The sequence below is a fragment of the Anas acuta genome, chromosome 3, assembly GCF_963932015.1.
Source record: "Anas acuta chromosome 3, bAnaAcu1.1, whole genome shotgun sequence".
In the NCBI taxonomy this organism is placed as follows: domain Eukaryota; kingdom Metazoa; phylum Chordata; class Aves; order Anseriformes; family Anatidae; genus Anas; species Anas acuta.
The window spans coordinates 65,147,344-65,162,140 of record NC_088981.1 but is presented as its reverse complement, the minus strand read 5'-3'; the positions used below and the strand labels follow the sequence as shown (position 1 = coordinate 65,162,140).

At 36.0% G+C, this 14,797-nt stretch overlaps 1 long non-coding RNA gene across 3 annotated transcripts; it reads right to left on the bottom strand.

Moving 5' to 3' along the window:
* Positions 1-5,404: 5,404 nt before the first annotated feature.
* LOC137854306 (uncharacterized) lies at positions 5,405-10,445 on the bottom strand. Of its 3 annotated transcripts, none has more exons than XR_011095080.1 (5): positions 10,264-10,445; positions 9,710-9,781; positions 8,498-8,611; positions 7,659-7,733; positions 5,405-6,911 (listed from the first exon to the last, which is right to left on the bottom strand). It is a non-coding gene; the product is annotated as an uncharacterized lncRNA (long non-coding RNA). The 3 variants fall into 3 exon arrangements; XR_011095079.1 differs by having other exon boundaries at positions 10,305-10,445; XR_011095078.1 differs by having other exon boundaries at positions 9,710-10,445.
* Positions 10,446-14,797: the final 4,352 nt, after the last annotated feature.

Genomic DNA, 14,797 nt, shown 5'->3' with positions numbered 1-14,797 from the left:
TGAAACCATGCAAGAAATGCAGGAATAACTAATACAGAAATAGCTACTTACTGTATTTGAATGATTACTCCTTCAATCATGCATTAATTAAGTGGTTCCAAAAAGTGCTGCAAAAGTGATATAACTTTTCTTTTTCCTGAACTAGGTCTCAGAACTAAAAACACTTGGCTAACAACTTTTGCTTCTGTCCCTAATTTTTCTCCAATTTTGCAAGCATTCCTTTTGAATATGTAGAAATGAGCATAAGTTTGCAATTTGAAGTTTGCTCCCAATGCTTGTAAAGAAAGATTTGACATTTCTCTGTCATCAGAGGAGATTTTTATTTTATTTGAAGGTTTCCATGATAAGACATTCTTGTATGAACATTTTTCCCATGTTAGTTTTCACTGTTACATTGTATAAGGGGTTGATTAAGGCCACTGAAATGTTATTAGCAATTTCTGCTCAAAAGTCTTGCCAAAATAAGTGGTTGTAAAAGCTTTTTTAAATTACCTACATTATTGAACCTCAAACACAAATTGCTACTACTGGAAAGCTTAAAAAAAAAAAAAAAAAAAAACAATACCTGAGATAAATACAATTCAGTTGCATTCAATATGTGTTTCAAACACTTGTACTATACTTTCTTGTCTTCTTTCTACACATATAGCTTCTGAGTACTTGAGCATATTAAAAAAAAAAAAAAAAAAAAAAAAAAGGAAACATTAAGTATCTATTTGCTGTGCTAAGTAATTATAGTTCAACTGAAACACAAGGAGCCTGTATCTGGAAGGCAACCCCCATATCTTTATGTTAAAACTATGCAAAAGACCAAACATTTTGTACCACCTGGAGCCTTGGAACAAGGATCACAAATGTGTTTTAGTTATTACCAGACACATGCGGAATACACAGAAATGAAAGTTATGTGGGTGTAAAGTTTGGCCAGTCCCAATCTCCATTTAAAAAAGTAAAAAGAGCCAAATAGCTGCCCCACCAGTAAAGAGATAAACATTCCTCCCCAACAGATCATAGGGTGGCTGTTGATGCCTGCTGCTCATTTGTTGTGATGAGCAAACATGATAGCCCACAGACTGCTTTTCTGCAAAAAGGTGGGGGAAGTCTGCTGAACATTTTCATATCTCATTATTAAAGTTAACTTTGCAGACCTAGTGTTTTATATGCTAATGGCTTCATGCCAGACGAACGATTACTGTAAATGTGTCAGCTAAACAGTCCAGTGACAGGTCCATATGTGCTCTATAAAGAAACTAGTAATGCTCACCCTGATCAAAACCAGAATGATTGACTCAAAATTTCAGGAGCTCAGAAATATAAAGACTGGTTAGAGATCTAAAACAGACGTAAACAGATTACCTAATTAAACACATTACCTAATACCTGCTGCAATCCCCATCCTACCCTCACTCCATATTGCATCCATGTACAGGTTCTCCAAACCAAACAACCTCTGCTCCTAGATGCAACAGCACATAATTGTTTTGCAGATGACTAAACAAGTTGGAAGATGCTGCTGCCGCTGGGTTGACCATCCACCCAATGGAGTTGTCATTGTGGGGACTGTAAGAATAATTGGAGAGAGTCTTTTGTAGACTTAGTGCAAAATCATGTGCTTCTGCAGAGGTGACAACTTTCTCAAAGGGCAGGTTGGCAAGAGAGGAAGGTGACGCTCAAAGCAGTGCCCTGTACACTCAAAGGGAGATCAGTCAGACTTCTTGGTACACCCATGCCACTCTCAAAAATCAATTTCTGGTGGCAAATACTTCAGATTAAGAGAGTACGTGTATCTTAAGTCCCAAAAATCGTAACTGTTTCTACCAACAGAAACTGGAGATTTTACAAAGATGGTATTATATTTAGGGTCAGCTTTGGGTTCAGTTTTTGAAGTCGAGTAAGAGATAACACTAATTGAAAATAGTCTGGTATTGTTTCAGAAGTAATTAGTTTCCTTCGTATCATCAACTTCAAGAGCTTTAATATGTTATTAATTTTCAGCCACGGCGCATGTCCTTTTTAAGTAATCAGCTGATGAAAGAGCCTGTGCATGTTGCTTTTGTTCAACAGCAGACCTGAATTTGATATACTTGAATCCATTTGTACCGTATAATTTATTTTCACAATTTTCAGACTACTTTTCAAATTATAGTGATCACTTGAAGGTTAATATCCTCTCCATTGCATTCTGAAAACCAATGATTTTTATTTCTTCTTAGTATAGAAATGAGAGAATATAGACTGACTCTATATTCTGTAACTTTGAAATGCGTATTGGGTTTAATCCAACAAATCTGCAATAACTGCAAACACTACTGAAAAGTACAAATTCTGGACTAAGTTAATTCAAGGTAAGATTCCACAGACATTTAGGTTTCATCGTGACCAGTCACCATCAACTTGTTAAAGCCACATTCTTCATGTATACGTTAGCATGAAGCTTCCTTCAGCCTTTTAGAGGTTATTTGGATTGGATTGCTAAACTTTTAAGAATCAGTCTTCTCCATCTTCTTAACTCTTTTTTGCAGTACTTGGACCATATTTGTTCCATATGTTTGGAACATAGATGAACCAGAAGCCAGGAATGGATCAATGTAGGATTGTTATGGGTTTGTTATTAGCGCACACCTAAAGGCTGCAGTACAAGGGTCTATACTAAGGTGGAAAGAGTAGGCCAATGGTGGGTTGGAAGCTGACCTTAAGGTTGATCTTAATGGCTGCTGTGGACATATGCTAACTGTTTTCTGTCCACTGGAAGCCAGGAGAAGAAACAAAATAAGTGAAGAAATAATTAAAATCCTATGTGCCCCTAACTGATGAGAAAACTCAATCAAGCATTTTCCTGCCCTGTGCCATGGTGGGGCCTACTGAAAAAAAAAAAGAAAAAAAAAAAAAAAAAAGAGTCCTGAATAAGCACACAGCAGACAGGAACAATTCTTCACTGTTTTTGTGAACACAGCATAAAAATTCACGTTTTTGTAATCATTCTGTATGCACGTTAGATTAGCTGAAATAATCAATTCTGATGTGTCACTGAGGTTCACTTCATTAATCAATAGTATTATGTAGGAGGAGCTAAGAAGTACAGTTTATTGCCAGTATGCCCACTAAGCCCAGTCTAAATAGGCAAGTCACTTCTCCTTTGGTACCATTTCATAATGAGCAAAGTATTACTCTTAAATAAATAAATAAATAAAATACGTTCACCCTTGACTGTTGGCATATCTTCAAGTGTCACGTCTTCCATGGCTGTGAAATGAACAGCTGCTACAACTATAGACTTGTGGCTTGGCTTGTTAAGATTTTGTGGAACTGCAAAGTTTTTTCCAGCAACGTCTCTCTTTGTGTTTGTTGATTATGGTTTCTTTTGACGTACCTCCACATTTTTATGCCCATTCCTTTAGTGTCTGGTCTTTCTTTCCATGTATTTACTTAGTTATGGTCTCTCACATTTTTCCTCATTCTGAAAATTGACTTTTCACCTCCTCTAAGCAGTATTTATGCATTTTAAAGCAAGTTCAGTTGGTGTTTAGGTCTCAGGATTGTATAAGTTGTTGAGTTCTTTCTGAATTCTAGTAAAAAATATTCCTCTGCTTCTACTTTCTGAATTTTATCAAAGACCCACCCTCTGCTTCTGACTCTGCTGAAAAGATAACAGCAGCAAAGACTTTGGTTACCGTGTTCTATGTTTATTTTGTTAATTTTTATTTACAGTGGTTGTTTTTGGTCTGTTTGTTTTGTGTGTGTAATATTGTATTAACAGTATTAAAGTGCAGTATTAAAAGGCACCAGTGAAAAAATTGTCTTTGAATTAAAGAATGCATGAGCGATAGTGTCAGAAGTATGACAAGGGATAGTAAGTAATGTTAAAACATGTAATCGTTTGTTAAAGGACCATACCACGAGAAATAATGTAAAGGTAGTGGATAAAACTTCGATTCTGTTAAAAATACCTCATCACAGGTTTCAGTAAAGCCAGCAGTTTCCTTTTAAGGATAACAACATCACTAAAGCAGTGTGGTCATAAAAATGTTAACGTGATCCTTAAAATTATTCTAAACAGATAATTTTAGATAAGATATGGAAGTACTAAGACCACTGTACCTAGCAGTGGTGAGGCTTTATCCAGAGTACTGAGTACAGACCTGTTTACAAGAAAAAAATATATTTTTTTTTTGTGGTTTACATGAGCAGAAAAAAAAAAAAGAGCTGAAGAAATAGGTGTGCTACCTGAAATATACATTATTATGGGGATGGACATAAAGAGAATACCTGTTCAAGTGAAGGGCAATTATGGATTATGAACAAATATACAGAAATAAACAGGACAAGGTGTAGGCTAGAAAACAGAGGAGGGTCCCCAGCCAGCACAGCAGGGAGACTGCAACCATGTCGGCAGAACCAAAACCAGACTACCATTAGTGGAAAGCTGAATGAGTTTATGAGGATCATCGCAAAACAGACCACTGCAAAAGTAGATGTGTTTTCAGCCCTGATCAAAAGAACATGGGCAATAGGATGTCTTCAGAAAACATTTTGTCCCACTTGGACATTTTGTACTCATGAAGTCTAAATTCAAAGATTCCAGAGGATCTTCTAGTTTTGTGGTCCCATTTTATGCAAAAGCTTCCAGTGCTTGAAGGGAGGTGAGAGAAATCACAAAGGTATTTCAGGAAAAAAATACAAAACTAAGCAAGAAATGATAGTATCAAGGATTCCTAAATAGAGGAACCATATAACAAGTTTTCATAACGCTGAGCATAACCCTATAAACTAGTGGGAATCAAAGGTACTCAGTACCTGAGCAAACAAAGAGAAACTGCTCAGTGTTTTGAAGATTATCATCTTCTAAATAAATTATTTCTCTTTCCAGTTCAGTCTTGGCCTGTTGACATAAAAGGCAATGTTTTCACTGATGTCAGCAACATAGGAACAGGACAAGTTTTTAGAAGAACTATGTACCTAATGAATCAAGAGGTTTGTTCCTATCATTCATTATGATTTTAAGCCAGATGCAATGTTTCTTTCAAAAAACAAAAATCTGTGATAAATGTCTACTTTTAAACACTGAAATTTCATGAAAAGCTTTGGAGTTTTGTTTTTAATCTTCTTTGATCTTACTTCTTTAATCTTTCACTGAGAACAAAAGATTTGAATTCTTGTTTTGACTTTTTTTTTTTTTGTCACTGAACATACTCAGATTAATAATCTTCAGGAACATTCCACACTATAATAAAATGTGTCCCATGTGTCCTACTCCCCCCTTGCTTTTCCACCTTTACAAGAGGAAAAAACACGTTTTATTATGTTATTTTTTGTAAATTGAGTGCTTTTCATAGAAAGGCAATTTTATTGTTGTCATTCAGTCTGGATTACAGACAAACCTTGAGCATGTACATAGTTGCTCCAGGCTGCACAAATACCTGTTTTTCCTCAGAAGACACCAGCATATCTAGAAAGTCCTACTACAAATAACATTTTCTGAGATTTCTTAAGACCTCAAAAAATATTTTGGTTGTGCTAGACACACCTATACATATAATTTCCTTCTCTTCCATTTGGACATGCTCAGTATGAATGGTGAAATGATGAAGGGCAGCCTCTCACATTCTCAATCACTTAAATATTCATTACCCCAAGGAAAAGCCTACCAATTATTAATGAATTGGAAAGACAGACAATCATTAAGGTAGCCATACAAACATTTAGTTATTTGCTAAATTACTCTTAATTAATTCAGTTACTCCTACCTTGAGTATTGCATGCTGCTAATAAAGAAATTTAACCAGTATCCAAAGGCCTGAACTTCAAGAGCCTGGTCCAGTAAAACATCCTTAAAATTGAGATCCTTTGCATTGAGAATTTTGGTTCAAGTTCCTCTCTGCTTGTCAGGCTCGTTACTGTACTCAGAATGAAGGCTCCTGAGGACTGAAATCAGGCAAGAATAGGCTTAGCAGGAACAGGAGAAGTGGTGCACTGGTATCAGTCTGAAATGGATTTCCTTTTCATCCCAAGAGAAAAAAAAAAAAAAAAATACCAAAATAGTGCAGGCTGGGGGTATTGGAAGTTACTAAGAATTACAGAGGATATTTCTGGCTTGCTTGCCTCAAGCTAGTTAGATATTCTAATAGGAGCTTATACTGTTTCAAGCAACACCAATATTTTAATAAGACCTTTTACACATTTAATGATTAATAAGGTTATATTAAACACCCTGGAGGCAGAATTTTCTTTTTGAAAAATGATAAACCATTTCCAGAACAATATCTGTAAAATACTAAAGGCTGTGAGTAGAACAAAGTTCTATACATTCATTCAAAGGAATAAAGATTGTGTTCATACGACAATGGTAATTTATAACATGGGCCAAAGGGGAAGGAATATCTGAAAGCCATAGGAAATTTATTTTTAAAACCTATTAATCATTTTAATTGTTTCTAAATGTTTTAAAAGGAGAACAATGTTTTCAAAACTGATGTTTTCAGCAGTTTCTGCTCATTCTGGAATGATCTGTATTTTATCCTTGGAAATTCCACAAGACTCGAGTATTTTCTATATGACAAGAAGGACAGAAAACTCTTTTTGTGATAATCAAGGTAAATACACAAGTTTGTCTCACCTAAGAGTCTTATTGATTTAATTCTCAAAAATACAGTCTTAGAATACTGAACCTACATGTCACAGAAACTATGATATTTTATAAGGCAATATGTTCCTGGCACAGTCTGATTAAGACACACAGAATGTATGAGACTCTGCACTTGAGACATCAAGACTTGTTCCAGTGTGCTGCTTTGGCATCTTTAACCTTCTTCCTTCCTGCAGCAGGAAGGCTCTCTTCTCCTCCCCTCTCCTCTCCTGGGTTGGTGTACTTCAAGAAGTATTCTAGTCTTCCTCCTCTTGCAGAATGAGACCTCCTTTAAAAGTAGTTAGATAGTCAAACACATTCTCCCATATCTGTCTTACCTCTGAAATATGCTGCAGCCTAAACAGCATCATACGTCCCCATCTTTCCTAGGGTTTCCTCAGCCTTCTTGTAATACCCCTCAACACCTCTATCTTCATATTTCCAGCTGTCCAGGTTTTGGAGCCCTCCTCTCCCAAGATGTTAACACATTTGTAGTCTCTTTCCTCTAGTCTCTTTATAGCTGCACCTACTTTAAACTTACAGCATTTCTCAGTCATGTGCTCTATTTGGATATTACAACACCCATAGAAAATTAGCTTCAGTTATAACCTCCATAAAAAGCAAAAGAACAGAAAGAAATATGGGTTACAAGCCCAGAAGTCATCATTATATCTCCCTCATAACCCACACCTTACCAGCCTCACTCAGTAACACATGAAATTACCTGCTAATTACTAGTTTAGCAAGAGTGCAACTTCTAGAAGGCTTGGGACTGCCTTTCAGAACTGCAGTTTCCCTCTCCCACAGAGTCTTTCCTTATAATCAGTATAGAGCCATGAATAAAATTGGTTCATTTCAAATATATATAGACACATTGGTCCCATAAAGGAGAGCACATCAAAATGTTTTTTAACAAATATAATAGCACAATTGCATTTCTAAGAGGAAAGAAAAAAAAAAAAAAAAGGAAAGAAAGAAAAACCACATTCCTTTCTTGTCTATAATAATTCTGAACTTTGACTTCTGTTAGACTTACCTCCTGATTTATTGGGAAAAGAATTCATTCCAGTAATGAATTGAAGTATTCATAAGTGCACTGGGATCCTTCAGGCTGAAAGACATTTCCATAAATATAATACATACGATCCTAACAAGACAAACTTCTTGGATATATCCAACTATGAGCAGATAGATTTAGATGCAAAACAAAATCTATTATATAAACTATTTAGTAAGCTCCTGTAAGTTAAAAAACAGTCCTTGTCTTCTAAACAGAGTTTATATTGGCATTTTTTCAGTAAAAGGAAGATTACCTTCTGAATTTGTCAAGAACAAGAACAGCATTTTTCCAAGGAAGTGGTCATCCTGACTGACTCATTCATCTGAGTAAACTGCTCTGTTCTAAATATTCTTTTTTCTCCTTTTCCAGCAAGGCTAGGAATCAGCTTTAGGTTGATAGGCTCTTAAGCTATTGACAGTACATACGTAAGCAATTTGACTATGCTAAGGGTTACCCAGCTCAATAGACACAAGCACAATGTTGGAGACAGCACTGGAAAAGTCACTGGGTGTAAGTAGCCTCTAGAAAGTAGTTTACAAATCATAGAATGGCTTGGTTTGGAAAGGACCTTAAAGATCATCTAACTCCAACCCATGCCATAGGCAGGGATGCCACCCACTAGATCATGTTGGCTGAGACCCCATCCAGCCCGGCCTTGAACACCTCCATGAATGGGGCATCCAAAATTTCTCTTGACAACCTGTTCCAGTGCCTCACTACCCTTACAGTGAAGAATTTCCTTTTAATGTCTCATCTAAATCTATCCTTTTTTTTTTTAGTTTAAAACCATTCCCCCTTGCCCTATCATTACCTACCTGAATAAAGAGTCCTCTTCCATCCTTTTTATAAGAACCCTATAGGTATTGAAATTACCCTTTCTAATAGCATAGTAGTTTATAACATTGAGTATTGGGGTACTAATTGTGTTCCTGTTAAAAAATAAAAATAAAAAAATAGCATGAATGACAATCACATTATGGGAAAACTAGAAAATTATATTATCATTAGTTTTAACCAAAAAAAAAAAAAAAAAAAACACTTTTGTGGCTGCCACAACCTGTGACTGCATTAGGTAAAAACTTGTCCCTCCATGAAGTTGTTTGTTGAATCACAGCCTAATAGCCCCACAATGAAGACTAAAATTAAGATTTAACTTATAAAGTAAACTATTTATAAAGTATGTGTCTACAAAGAATAGTTCAGAAACTGAATAAGCAATCAGAAACATAAAGCTCATGTAAAACCCATAAGAAATACTCCCCCACTTTAAGGAACACAACTTGATGAGATACAGAACTGTTTTCCACTGCATAAATAAAAGAATGTAATTAGAGTTAAAGATGTGAACTGATTATGAGTAATAGCTTTACTACAAGTCCAAATATAAGCAAGGCAAAGAAGTGTTAGCATTGGAAAGAAAAAAAAAAAAGAAAAAAAGAAAAAGAAAAAAAAAGAGAAACCCCTCTTAAAATGCTATTAAGAAGTGATAAGGAGAAAACTTTAAACTGGTATCTCTCTGCATTTTTCCCATTCATCATATGGGCCAGGCAGGAAAACTCCACTGACAGTATTATCCAGAACCGTCACAATGTTTGCAAAGACAAGTTACATACAAGAAAACATGCTTGCGTTAATGTGTTTTAACAAAGCATTGGAATTATAAATTAGTTCCTTGAAGTAGTCTATTTACTTCTATTCCTGTGTTCTCTACAGTAGCTGGTCAAGTAAGATTCTTCTGATTAAGCTTGTGTGATATATACCTATTTACTTAATATACCTATTTGCAAGGGGTTTGTTTGTTGTTGTGTTTTTTTGTTTGTTTGTTTTTAAAAGACACTAATGATGAAAACTAGAGTAGAGAATTAATTTTGCTATTTCAGGCTCAGCTCAGCCCCCAAAAACTCACCACAGGAACTTTTCTTTTCTGTTTCTTACAAGCCTTGCATGGGACCAATTAGCTTAAAGCACGTTACCCTGCACAACACGATTCAAATAGTACAAAATATTGAAGCTGAAAGTTAACTTGCCTTTCAAAAGACATATGCCAAAACCTCATGGTTAAATTCCCATCATTTTTTTTCCTTGTGTGAGAAGGTGTGCTGCATGAAGTTGTGTTCAGAAAGAGCATTTTTAATAAAGTTTATAGAACCATACAGGAAAGAAGTAGCAAAGAATACACTTTCAGTAATAAACCAGACACGTTCAGGGCACACAGTTAATATAAGAGACAAAATATAAATGAAATTGTATTCACATAATTCAGACAGAGATAATACAGGACTGTGCTGTTCCAAAGGAAAATTAGAAAACTCACATAGAGAAATATCCTTCAAATTCTACATTGTACATTGTTAGGACATCTGGAGATTCTTTGTTCTTTGCAATTCCCACTTCTCCTAAACATCATTATTAAAGTGTCTAATAAAAACTGCTGGCAAGCCCTAAGTATTTCATAACGGATTTGGCTATCTTATAAGATAATATCTTGTTAGGGTGTGAGGCAACAAAAAAAACAATAAGTGAAAAAACTTTCAAGTCAGAGGAGTCAATACAAAGCAGAATAATAATAATAGGAAAGTACTCTCTTTACTCAGTTGCAGCATCCAGACAAGTTCACATTACCCAAAGGAAATGGCAGGAGCCTCCTTGTGCTAAACAAAGCAGCAAAGAATACACTGAGAAAAGAACAATCATGAACCCAAGGGAAGATAAACAGACACTCAAGGGGGGAAAAAAAAAAAAAAAAAAAAAAAAAAAAAAAAAAAAAAAAAAAAAAAAAAAGTCCAGACTTTAGTTTCTGTCTCTTAGGCCAACTCCTGAAATATGAGCACCCATGTCTTGAGGAAGGGAGGGATAAAGGGGAGGCTGCCAATCAATTTTGCAGATTTGTTAATTTTTTTTTAAATGGTGTATGGATTTCAGCTGCTATATCTCATTTGCTGGTCCTTTAAATTATTTTGACACCAGCATGACTCTGTTAAAACCAGCAGGGTTACGTCATAACAGAGTGGAGAGTTAGGCCTGCTAGTGTGATTGTTGGTTGCTAGACTGAAGAAAAAAACAAAACAAAAAAAAAAAAAAAACTTTGTTTGCACTTCACGTAAGATCTTTTAATCACTACATGGGCTAAACTAATCCAAGAGACATCAGGCAATTCCTGTGTTTGGAGGACATCAAAGAAGCTCCATTTCTGGTTTCCTAATCTGGGACGTTACTGAACTGACGCGACAAATAGCCTGGACATCATAACTCTCGGAAGACACTTCTAATCCCACAGATATGATCAGCAAACTAATAGAATGTGAAGCCAGAAAGAGCCATCAGGTCATCTAGTCTGCCCTTTCACATATCCTGGGCCAACAAATTTCATCCATGTCATCCCAGAATTAAGTAGTTTGCTACAGCTGCTGGCAATCATTTGCAGGAACAGCCAGGCCTGAGAGGTAATTAAGTCTGCAGAAATACCAGTCTAGGACCCTTCTTCGACATTAAAATCTGGTGTAGAGGTCACATCATTACATTGTTTGAGTCAACTGCTTTTTTAAAACTAGCATTTACTGTGCTGTTAAACCTATTATTTCTCCCTATGTATCTAAAGACAGTAGGTTGTTCCCATTTACTCAGTGACAACGGATTTTTGTACTTCTTGCTTTTTCCAGGCACTCTGACTTGAGATGGCAGGAAGTGCAGCTAAAGACAGTAAGATTATTTAATTGCTGATATACTTCCAATGCCCCGCAGGTTATGTGAAGGATTTCTGTTTCATTTTTTTTATCTTTTTTTTTTCCTTTAGGCTAGAAACTGAAAAAAGCATTTATCTGCTTGACAGAACTGTTTTCATTTCATAAACTCAGATATAGAGAAACCGTATTGCTAACAAGGAATATATGATAGAACAACAGGAAATCATCACCCTTTCCACTTGATCTGAACACTATTACTGAATACAGGCAGACCTCTCTTCTTTAGCTTTCTTTTAGTTATTGTGTAAAACTGTGTAAAATATTGTGGGAATGGTGACAAGTGGCTTAACGGGACTCATATCATTCAACTGCTTTAGCAAATCCCACTTCTCAAATTCTGGTGATAGCCACAATTTTTCTGTAATCTATTTTGATTAAAGTGTATGAAGTTATACAAAAGTCAGGTTAAGGTTTTGCCAGGCTTAAAGAAAAAAAAAATCGAAAAAGACCTAAGTAACCAACCTGTACAGCACTTTGTAGGAACTGTGCAACACGTTAACTCAAAATGCCTTTTTTTTTTTTAAAAAAAAAAAAAAAAAAAAAAAACTTTAAATTTGCCACATTTACCTTCTATAAATAGAGTGGGCTTAGGAAGGTCCTGAGAAAAAATGCCACAAAAAAAAAGCAGCTCAGATTATATTTGTATTTCACAAACCATTTTAGTGGTGGTGCGTGTACTTAGTTTTGATGCCTCCAGTGGAGTGGTGGGAGCAGACACAGATCTTCTACAACATCAGGCTTAAAAGATGAGCCCTAGCTTGTTAACACTGGAGACAAATCTGACATGACTGAATTTAAGAAGAGATTGGACTGTGCACTTAGTCACATGGTCTGAACTTGGGTAGACCTGTGCAGTGTCAAGAGTTGGACTTGATGATCCTTAAGGGTCCCTTCCAACTCAGGATATTCTATGATTCTATGTATGGCCGCTGTCAGGTTTTCCCATAAGACAAGGAAGGAGTCAGAAGTGGCTGCCACTGTAGGGTCCAGACCTTCATATTTGGCAGATCTGGGAATGGAGAAGGCCTTGATGATCTTTTCCTGCTCTCCCCTGGTGGCTCAGATGTGGAAACAGCTATAGCTGAAAAAGTAAGGCTATAACCCTGGGAGATGGTTAATCTCAGTGTCTTTTGGAAACCAATTATGAAGGAATTGATGACATTTTTAAACACCTCCCATATTACAATTTGTGTCCATTCCCCCTTGTCCTGACATTGGGCACCTCTGAAAAGAGCCTGGCTCTGTCCTCTTTGCACCCTCCCTTCAGATATTTATACACAATGATGAGCCTACACATTGATTAGATCCCCCCTCAGCCTTCTTTTCTCCAGTCTAAACAGTCTCAGCTCTCAGAGCCTCTCCTCCTCACAGAGGAGAGGTGCTCCAGTCCCTTCATCATCTTGGTGTCCCTTCTTTGGATTCATTCACCAGTATGCCCATGTCTCTCTTTCACCGGGGAACCCGGAACTGGACACAGCACTTCAGTTGTGGTGTCACCAACACTGAGTAGAGGGGAAGGATTCCTTGACCTGTTGGCAACTCTCTTTCTAATGCAGGATGAGGAAGGAAATGCCAAGGGGCCTTATCTTCACACGCACAGAAACACATATGGATGAGCACAATGTTGTTCAACAATCTTCTAGATTCTTCCTGTGCATTTCAGCACCTATTTTGGCAAAATATCTTACAAAAGACCATAGTCAAGGGCCTAAACTTCACAAAGCCAAGGCACCTTTTATGTTCAAAAGACAACTCACTCCTCAATATTTGCAACATGAATTTACTTTACTGATAGTTTACTGGCTCACATGGCTGATAGTATCATCTTTCCCTGGTTATGTCACCGTACAATACAGTTGGATTTTTTTATTATTATTATTTTTAACAACTATGAAAAAAGTCCTCCTCCCATAAGTCTTGGAGAGCCTCTGTTCTGTTTTTGGACAGTGAGCCAGTTTATAATTTTGAAATATAGCACAATTTTTCTGTTTATCAAGACTTCTAGAGAAGAAGTGACATTTAAGCACCTTTCTAAAACTATATAGCTATATAACAAAATTTTAGCTGTTGATATCATTATACTGTCACCTGATGATAACCAGACATATTTTACTAAAGATTCTTGATAAAATCATCATCATAATAATTGTAATCCACGTTATTCTCTAAAGGATGTTTTTATCTTTGCCCACTGATTAACAGTAGGAGATTAGTGACTAATCATATTCAAAATGAAATCAATATTCCTCAGTTTACAAAACAGACTCTGAAAGTTTTGTGGGGTTTCAATTAATAAATGTTTTGTAAAGGAAAAGTACGAGCATCTGATAAAGAGAGGGACCTGAGGCCCTTCTCACTGGCATGGAGAGCAAAGGCCTTGATGATAACTTAAAAAAAAGTATCATTATCAGATCAGATTTCTTGAGATCAGCCCAGTATACTGATTTTCTAAGTTAAAATAAGCTCAGATTGGAATCTCAAAAATAAACAAATTTGTAGAAGGCTAGGTGAATATGTTTGCACTGTTTCCTGTAATATATGTTACATTTTATACCAAAGATTAGAAAGAAACCACAGACAGCTCTTCAGATCGTGTCATGTGTAGTATCAGTTCACAGCAGGAACTTAAGATGAAAATCTCTAGAGTCAAAGTTCATAAGGAGCTCTAAGAACCCTTCCAGGTGTTTTCAAGGAAATTGATGCAATAGAGCATAGAGATGAAAGAGCAAATATATATTATTTTAAATCATAGCTTCAGGGTTTAAAGCTAAGCTCAGCAGGTACTAGGAGACCCAGCATGGATTTCAAAGCAAATGTACATCTAAAGAAAGCAATTTTTCATTACAGTCATATTTGACATTGTATTAACTTTTTTCTTTTTTTTTTTTTCTCAGTTTTCTCTTCCTACACTATCACAATCTTTTCTTCCAATACTTCATTAAAAAAAAAAAAAAACAACAACAAAAAAAACACCTCAGCTCAGAAAATCATTTCTGTTTGTCTTTGTGAACTCTTCATTAATTGTTTCCTGACCATGTGCAGAGTTCAGATATAATTCAGTTTAGAACTGGGCATGCCAACAGGTCATGCTCTCCGTTTAAAAAATAATAGTAATAATAGTGCTATAACAATAACAACCAATGCAAAATTTCCTATGTCAGATGTGTGTTATGAAAAAGAGAATGAAGAGACAAGTACCATTTATACTTCAGACCTGCCATGACATTCTAGAGCAAATAGGATTCTGAAAGCTCCAGTTCTATGGTGATATGAATGCAAGACTGTCATGATATTCTGATAGGCACATATGCAAAACTAATACATTCATCTGGATTTTTGAAAGGAAAACATTTAATCTTTTATACAGTCTTG